The sequence below is a fragment of the Palaemon carinicauda genome, chromosome 2, assembly GCF_036898095.1.
Source record: "Palaemon carinicauda isolate YSFRI2023 chromosome 2, ASM3689809v2, whole genome shotgun sequence".
NCBI lineage: Eukaryota > Metazoa > Arthropoda > Malacostraca > Decapoda > Palaemonidae > Palaemon > Palaemon carinicauda.
This window is the reverse complement of record NC_090726.1, coordinates 139,765,731-139,775,730: the sequence shown is the minus strand read 5'-3', so window position 1 is coordinate 139,775,730 and position 10,000 is coordinate 139,765,731. Positions and strand designations below refer to the sequence as shown.

General features: G+C 34.8%; 1 protein-coding gene and 1 long non-coding RNA gene across 6 annotated transcripts in view; one reads left to right on the top strand and one right to left on the bottom strand.

The window, feature by feature from the left end:
* The window catches only part of LOC137627478 (lachesin-like), a 770,122-nt gene that overhangs the window by 424,169 nt on the left and 335,953 nt on the right, over positions 1–10,000 (bottom strand). The window lies entirely within an intron of this gene.
* LOC137627501 (uncharacterized) overlaps positions 1–10,000 on the top strand; it is a 742,199-nt gene that overhangs the window by 545,819 nt on the left and 186,380 nt on the right. For 2 of the 3 annotated variants that reach the window (XR_011041172.1, XR_011041171.1), the window contains exon 5: positions 9,454–9,616. The exons of the other annotated variant lie outside the window; for it this stretch is intronic. This is a non-coding gene — a long non-coding RNA (uncharacterized lncRNA). The remainder of the gene's footprint in view (positions 1–9,453; positions 9,617–10,000) is intronic. 3 annotated transcript variants of the gene reach the window in all.

Here is a 10,000-nt window from a genome sequence, read left to right as displayed (position 1 = left end):
TGGAACAAGAGCGATTTTGCCTCCGTCCGTGTTTCCTTCATTGTCTATAGAACATATCTCTTGAGGCGATGACAAAATACGAGATATGTGCATCGGACTAAATTGTTATTTTAGTGAGAGATGACGTTGATGTTAATTACGAGTTATGTTTGCCTGCAATATTCATCTCGAATCATTTGGAAAATTTATTAGATACTGTATATATTGGGTAGACAATGCTATATTATTACGTTAATAGTTTCTGTTGGATTGCTTTGTTAAAGATTAATAATGCAGTTTAAATTTTTTACCTAATAATATTCACGAGTTATTGACGACCAAGTGTAAAACATTGTGTGACAAGTAGGGGCAAAGAAATGGGGATAAGTGAAGATATAATTAATTAAATTGTCATCAACTGACAGATGCTTCAATCCTATTATATCCTTGATAGATATACGTTCACTCTGCTGCAAACAAGTCATAATATTCTCTGCCATTTTGTCAAAGGTCTCGAAGAACTTTCTTGCCCTTGGATGTCTGTAAGCTTTTATACATGAAAGAAACCCCAAAGAAATAGTTTCTGTTAAAGAACCCGGTGTTCGTAGGCCGGAATCGCGGTTTATCTTGATGATCTCGGCGTTTTAATCAGGGAATCTGGGCGGCAGGAGTTGAGCAACTTTCAAAGTTATGATGCACCGGAGGAAGTTCCAGCAGCGATTATGGAAGTTTGCTGTTGACTCCGTATTGTTTGTTCCCTTCAGAATAACTGTTTGCTATTAATGCAGCAGTGTTTGTTCCTTTCTTAATTCCAGTTAGTTATGGACTTCATAATGTTTGCTTTGTACACTTTTATATTGGAGATTCAGTGTATTTTGCTTTCTTAATAGTAATTACTTGCTGTTGTCTCCTTGCGTTTTGGGCTTTTTTATCGATAATCGGTTATTGTCAATCAAAGTGTTGTGTGAGTACATTTTTTATTTCTTTTGAATCACCGTATAGTATAATTTTTGAACTTTCAGCATAACTTCTTTATTTTGATCCAATAGCCCTTCCATCTTTCAAAAGTACTGCTTTTGATGGCTCCAGCCTCTTTGCTCTTTTCAGATTCACAGATTGCTACTGACATCGAATTGCTTGTTTCGTAATGTTATTTCAGTCTTTCATAGTGTCATCCGATCTCCCAGAATCGCATCATTTGTTTGACATCGGTTGTATTCAACCGGCTACCTTCCAAAGGAAGATATATTATGGTTTTTTTTTTTATTTTATTTTTTTTTTTTTTTTTTTTTTTTTTACCGGAGTAATTACTTTGACAACCCATTAATCTTTGTTCTGTTAAGAGTCAGTTTGACAAAGAACAGTATTGCTGGGTAGTGACTCCATGTTCTTTGCACATTAAATCATAGCTGTCTTTTCATATGTTTATATGAGAGTATTGTGAATGTACATAAATGTCTTATAGCATCTCCTTTATAGAAAAAAGTCAAAGTTAATCAGAAAAAAAAGTTATGTTCCTCAGACGAAGTGAGAGGAAAGATACATCATTTGAGAAAAAAGGCAGAGCGGAAATATTCCCAAATAACAAGCTGCTACCATAAAGAAGCATTACCATTCCCGCAATAACAACACTGCCAATTCTAATATCACCCAATTTATTTGTGCCATGGAGCAACATGTTAGTCTTTACTCTTGGGAATGAAAATTCTCTCTCTCTCTCTCTCTCTCTCTCTCTCTCTCTCTCTCTCTCTCTCTCTCTCTCTCTCTCTCTCTTCCGTGTTCTATGGCCTTTTAACATTTAGTTCAATGTTTTGTAGTGGTTTCGTAACATGTGTCGCTGCTCATGTTTTGATTTAGGTCAAATAACGGCCTATGAATTTTATGTTTTCATTCGATGCTTTCTCGGAACTCCCGATATTCTATTTTTTTATTTTCTTTTAACAAGTGTTTTTTTATTTAGATTTCCCTTAATTGCATCATTATTCACATTCCGTTATTATATACATAGGCCTAAATGTATTATTACCCTTTGTTGTAGTTGAATTTATTTCTCTTTATTAGAAAAGAAGAATCAACTGCTAATTTCCATTTTATTTCGTATTTACTAGTCAAAAGATGCATATCATAATTGTATATATGTGAGATTACATATTGTTGATGACTAATTAATGGTGTACAAGAAAAATGAAACAAGGGAATTATATTGTATGACAATATAATCACTTTTAATCCGTTACAAATGCAATAAAATGACAGCTAGATCGAGAAAATTACCTTTACATTGAAAAACCAAAAATGCAAATGTCCTTTATAACCAACAATTATATAAATACACGGGGGAGAGAGAGAGAGAGAGAGAGAGAGAGAGAGAGAGAGAGAGAGAGAGAGAGAGAGAGAGAGAGAGAGAGAGAACTGGCGAAACGAGCCAGAACCAAGTACAATTCCAGCCAGAGAAGAGTTTATGTGGGTCATTACAGAGTTTGATGAGAAAATTTCAATCCATTATGCCGCTGCATTAACAAAGCCTTTTAAAATAAGCAATCGACATATCCTGTTAGCCCTTCATATACTTTGATTATAACAGTAATTGGACCTTAATAACCTTCCCATGGGGACTGGATGAAAGGCTGCCTCCCGCACATTTTCCATTCCAACCTCGTGCTTCAAAATGTTCATGGCATCTTCATGTTACTGTGATTTGGTAACTTTAAGGTCATATGTGTTTTATATACAGTATACATTCATACATGTAGGCATGATTCCCCCATCTCTCTCTCTCTCTCTCTCTCTCTCTCTCTCTCTCTCTCTCTCTCTCTCTCTGTATATATATATATATATATATATATATATATATATATATATATATATATATATATATATATATATATATATATATATATATATATATATATATATATATATATTATTACTATCCAAGCTACAACCCTAGTTGGAAAAGCAAGATGCTATAAGCCCAGGGGCTCCAACAGGGAAAAATAGCCCAGTGAGGAAAGGAAATAAGGAAATAAATAAATGAAGAGAACAAATTAACAATAAATCATTCTAAAATAAGAAACAACGTCAAAACAGACATGTCATATAATAAACTATCAACAACATCAAAAACAAATATGTCATAAATAAACTATAAAAAGACTATGTCCGCCTGGTCAACAAAAAAGCATTTGCTCCAACTTTGAACTTTTGAAGTTCTACTGATTCAACCACCCGATTAGGAAGATCATTCCACAACTTGGTCACAGCTGGAATAAAACTTCTAGAGTACTGCGTAGTATTGAGCCTCGTGATGGAGAAGGCCTGGCTATTAGACTTAACTGCCTGCCTAGTATTACGAACAGGATAGAATTGTCCAGGGAGATCTGAATGTAAAGGATGGTCAGAGTTGTGAAAAATCTTATGCAACATACATAATGAACTAATTGAACGACGGTGCCAGAGATTAATATCTAGATCAGGAATAAGAAATTTAATAGACCGTAAGTTTCTGTCCAACAAATTAAGATGAGAATCAGCAGCTGAAGACCAGACAGGAGAACAATACTCAAAACAAGGTAGAATGAAAGAATTAAAACACTTCTTCAGAATAGATTGATCACCGAAAATCTTGAAAGACTTTCTCAATAAGCCTATTTTTTGTGAAATTGAAGAAGACACAGACCTTGTATGTTTCTCAAAAGTAAATTTACTGTCGAGAATCACACCTAAAATTTTGAAAGAGTCATACATATTTAAAGAAACATTATCAATACTGAGATCCGGATGTTGAGGAACCACCGTCCTTGACCTACTTACAATCATACTTTGAGTTTTGTTAGGATTCAACTTCATACCCCATAATTTGCACCATGCACTAATTCTAGCTAAATCTCTATTAAGGGATTCACCAACCCTAGATCTACATTCAGGGGATGGAATTGATGCAAAGAGAGTAGCATCATCTGCATATGCAACAAGCTTGTTTTCTAGGCCAAACCACATGTCATGTGTATATAGTATGAAAAGTAATGGGCCAAGAACACTACCCTGTGGAACACCGGATATCACATTCCTATAATCACTATGGTGCCCATCAACAACAACTCTTTGAGATCTATTACTTAAAAAATCAATAATAATGCTAAGAAACGACCCACCCACTCCCAACTGTTTCAGTTTGAAAACAAGGGCCTCATGATTAACACGGTCAAAGGCAGCACTAAAATCAAGGCCAATCATACGAACTTCCCGACCACAATCAAGGGATTTCTGTACAGCATTGGAGATTGTAAGAAGGGCATCACATGCTCCAAGGCCTTTACGAAAACCAAATTGCAAACTAGGGAAGAGATGATTACCTTCAGCAAACCTATTAAGACGTTTTGCCAGAAGACGTTCAAAAACTTTAGATAATATGGGAGTTATGGAAATTGGGCGGTAATCAGTGGGACTTGAGCTACCGCAAACACATTTACATAGAGGAGTAACATTACCAATTCTCCAACTAGTGCTAAAAGCTCCTCTTCTTGCTAACTTGCGCAAAATAACAGATAACTTTGGAGCTAAGAAATCTGCTGTCTTTATAAAAAACAAAGGAAAAATACCATTTGGGTCTACACCTCCATAAGCATCAAGGTCCATCAACAGAGCTTTAATCTCACGAGATCGAAAAGCTAAACTAGTTAGTTTAGCCTCAGGAAAACAGGAATGAGGAAGTTCAAGTTTTTCATTACTCTGTTTACTGTCAAAAACATCAGCCAAAAGGGTTGCCTTTTCCTTTGGACAGTGAGTGACTGAGCCATCTGGTTTAAGTAAAGGAGGAACTGTTGCATCTACACCAAAGAGTGCAGATTTAAGGGTAGACCACCATTTATGTTCCTGAGTTGTACCAGAAAGGGTTTCTTTTATGGTTAAATTGTACTCCTTTACAGTTGAGGCATAAACTCTCTGAGCAAAAGCTCGAAGCTGAGTATAGTTGTTCCAGGTCAAATCTGATCTGTTACCCTTCCAAAGTTGATAGGCCTCCTGCTTCTCCAAAAAAGCACGTCTGCAATCATCATTGAACCACGGTTTGTCCTTCAATCGGTACCTTAGCACACGAGAAGGGATACGCCTATCAATTATGTTGACTAGATTCTCATTCAAAGGGACAACAGGATCTACACTATTATATAATTGTGACCAATTCAAGAACAAAAGATCATGTAAAATCCCATTCCAGTCTGCTTGGGATTTCATATAAATTTTACAAGAATATGATATATCAGGGACAGGCTGCTCAGTCTTCACTAATAATGAAATCAAGGCATGATCAGATGTCCCGACTGGAGAACCAACCTTACCAGTTATAACGCCAGGGGAGTCAGTGTATACAAGGTCCAAGCAATTACCAGACCTGTGAGTAGCTTCATTTATGATTTGCTCACAGCCTGATTCAGAGGCAAAGTCTAAAGCTCTTAAGCCATGGCGATCGGTAGGAGAGATAGAACTTAACCACTCCCTATGGTGAGCATTAAAATCACCAACAAAGACAAAAGAAGCCTTTCTATCATCTTCTTGTATCTTAGCCATAATGGTAAGAAGACAATCGAAGATAGAATCATCCATGTCTGGATTCCGGTAGATCGAACATAAATAAAAGTTGTTATGCCTGCCACAAACTTTTATTACCTGAATCTCATGACATCCACATTGATAGCAGGACTTATGAGAAGCAGGGTACTCGGTCCTAATATACACCGCCATTCCCCTGGCCCTAGGGATGGCATCACGTTTCAACATTATTGGCTTCTTAAAACCAGTTATAAGGAGCTCAGATGAGTGCCTCATATTAGAAACCAAAGTTTCTGAGCACAAAAGAATATCATACTGTCTGGACGCAACTGTAAGGTCTTGGATATTTGCATGAAGACCACGAATATTGCAATACAGAAGACGACATTGACGAAATCTAGGACGTACTGGTCCCGGATTTCGCTCAATGTCTCCAGACAGCATAAGAATTAATAGAAATAAAAAAGAGACATCATACTTAAAAACTAGATTAACAAGAATTATAACAAAAACAATACGTACAGAATTATAAACAAAGTGATTGATGATACCCATAGACTATAGTAAAAAGTCGGAAAAACTGGTCAACATGGAGGAGCCGATACACCATGCAAGGCTAAATACCCTCCAGGATAGCCACTTCAACTGAAGGGAGGACAGTAAGGATGGTTTTGAGAAGAAAAAGAATCAGAAAAAGGAAAAGACAACCTCTTGATAAACCACCAGGCATCCATGGCCCTTCTATTAAGCCTGCCCAACACACCATTTAAAAAAAAACAAGAGGAAGAAAAAAAAAATAAGATAGAATAGTGTGCCTGAGTGTACCCTCAAGTATATATATATATATATATATATATATATATATATATATATATATATATATATATATATATATATATATATATATATATATATATATATATACACGCTAGTGTACGCTAAGAATAAAAAAGGACGGCTAAATATTAAAATAGATATACACGCACATGCATACACAGATTTAACCCCTCCCATCCCCTTACCCTCTCCTAACTGATCAGACGGCAGTCGGGCCAATATGTGGAAGAAAGTTGTATCCGATTGGTTGCCACTCTGCGTGACAGGAAATATATATCTATTTATCTATCTATCTCTATCTATCTATCTATATATATATATATATATATATATATATATATATATATATATATATATATATATATATATATATATTTAAAACCAAACACTTTTTCTTTATCATATAGGGGTAATAACGAATTTGATTACTCTCATCGGTTTTGAACATTCACCGTACTTTTGTTACCTTTTAGTTGATCAGCTAGCTGTGAAAAGTCGCAAGGGTAGAATAAATACATGGAGCTAACAGTATCATCCCAAGAGAGGTACTAGGAAACTGGAAGGTAACTTATTATAGGTAGTAGGTTGGCCAGGCACCAGCCGCCAGTTGAGATACTACCCCTAGAGTTATTGTGTCCAATGACTGGCCAGATAGTACTGCATTGGATCCTCTTCTCTAGTTAGGGCTCATTTTGTCTTTGCCTACACATACACCGGATTGTCTGGCCTATTCTTTCCACATTTTCCTCTGCCCTCGTACACCTGACAACACTGAGATTACCAAATAATTTTTGTTAGTTCCAGGGGTTAACTACTGCAATGTAATTATTCAGTGGCTACATTCCTCTTGGTAAGGGTAGAAGAGTCTTTAGCTATGGTTAAGCAGCTCTTCTAGGGGAAGGACTTTTCAAAATCAAACCATTGCTCTCTAGTCATGGGCAGTGATACGGCTGTTCTCATACTTGAGGGTACAATCAGGCTCACTTTGATATTTTATTTCTCTTCCTCTGGTTCTTTTTTTTTTTAATGTTTATAGTTTATACATGAAAGATGTAAATTAATGTTGTTATTGCTCTTAAAATAGTTTATTTTGATTGTTTATTACTTCTCTCTTAGTTTATTTATTTCCTTGTTTCCATTCCTCAATAGCTAATTTTCCCTGTTGGAGCCCTTGAGCTTATAGCATCTTGCTTTTTCAACAAGGGCTATATCTTGGCTTGTAATAATAATAATAATAATAATAATAATAATAATAATAATAATAACAATAATAATACGCACAGGCAGATTATATATATATATATATATATATATATATATATATATATATATATATATATATATACTGTATATATATATATATATATATATATATATATATATATATATATACTGTATATATATATATATATATATATATATATATATATATATATATATACAGTATATATATATATATATATATATATATATATATATACTGTATATATATATATATATATATATATATATATATATATATATATATATATATAAATATATTGTCTTTTGACTGGTCAGATAGTACTACATTGAATCCTTCTCTCTGGTTACGGCTCGTTTTCTGTTTGCCTACACATGCACCGGATAGTCTGGCCTATTCTTTACACATTCTTCAGTCCCTATACACCTAACAGCACTGAGATTACTAAACAATTCTTTTTTCGCTCAACGGGTTAACTATGGCAATGTAAATGTTCAGTGACTACTTTCCTCTTGGTAAGGGTAGAGGAGACTCTTTAGCTATGGGAAGCAGCTCTTCTAGGCGAAGGATACTTCAAAATCAAACCATTGTTCTCGGGTTTTGGATAGTGCCATAGCCTCTGTCCTATGGTCTTTCAATGTCTTGGGATAGAATTCTATTGCTTGAGGGTACAATTGGGCACACTATTCTATCTTATTTCTCTTTCGCTTGTTTTTGTAACGTTTTTTATAATTTATATATGAAAGATATATTTTAATATTGGTACAATTCTTAAAGTATTTAATTTTAATTGTTAATTACTTCCCTTGTAATTTCCTTATTTCCTTTCCTCACTGGGCTATTTTCCTTGTTGAAGCCCTAGGGCTTATAGCATCCTGCTTTTCCAACTAGGGCTGTAGCTTAGCAAGTAACAATAATAATAATATTATATAAATGTGTGTGTATTATGCCAGGTACATAGATAATTTCTTCTTACCCCCTCTGTTTACTTACATGAAACCAAAGATACTTTATTTTCATATAATGTACCTGAAATAATCTTATGTTCAATAGAATTACTAAAAAGAATAATCATCAATAGGCTACCGTCTAAACCTATGAGCAATGTCTGACCTGGAAGCTGGTCGAAGTCGTTGTATTCTCCTTTACGTATGATAATGTTGATGTTTAAAGGTGAAAGTATAGTACCCAAAGGGGCACTCAAGCTAGTTTGAACGTTAGTGTATGGATTAGTTTATTATCATATAAACTGGTAGAAATGGCCTGAGGGATAGCTGAAGGGGATTATTTTGCCTAGAAGGGATTCTGTTATCTACATTAACCTTCTAATGGTTAGATCTAAGTATTTAGATAAAAAAAGATGTATATACGCCTGCTTCAATAACAATGTTTTAAATATCTCAGATAAATGATACAGCATATTGACGCCTAATGGATAGCCGTTAATCCATTTATTTATGAAAATGAGACAAATATCTTCCCATTGTTGACAAAGCTATGAACGGCCTATACAAACAGCTGACACAGCCTTTCCATAAAGAGAATCAGTTTCTGGCTTTTACATTGCTTACCCTCTCGCTATGTTATTGCAAATGTTTTCTCATTGGTGGCATTGGTGAAATTGTGTACCCAAATATTTTTTAATGAATAAAAAACTAGAGTAATCGGGGAATTTTCTTTCCTTCATCAGAAGATACTGGGAATTCTATTTTATCAATTTTTCCGTTTAAACTTAGATTCCTGCTAATATACTAAATTTAATGATCAACATAGTAGGGGCTTCCCTCTCCCTTAATTATTAACTAAATCATTCTACCTACCATGATTGTATCTCTACTCTCCAGGAGGAAAGACATACGAGATAAAGTAACGATCCAATAACTAATATTGTGACATTCTGCTGCAAATTGAACTTGGTTTTGGAAACCACTCGCACAAGCTAAACTCCCAGAATGAGACATAGCACGAGAAAATTAAACATCAGGGGAGTCTTCTGTATCTGTAAAGGTAAGCTGGTAATGGTCACTCTTCTCCGTGGTAATATTGGATATTAGACATATAGTTGTCTTCGACTGCTTGCCTTATTTGATTGTATTGTGTCACGTTAAGTGAAATTAGTCTACTTAGCAATTAGATAGAACCAAGGAAGGGAAATAATCTTGATAATCTTTGTAGTTTTAGGCCAATGTAGAACGGGGTGTATCGAATGATTTTCTCGTTCCGACATATTGTAGTTGTAGAAGTTTTATTTGTCACATGACAAAGGAATGGCTACCTTATCCATTGCTATTAAAGCATTATAGAATAATTCTGTCCGCCTTTTGATTCATGGAAAGACACTCTTTTTTTGTGAAGCAAATACAGTTTTCCTTTGGACTCATAGAGGGACTA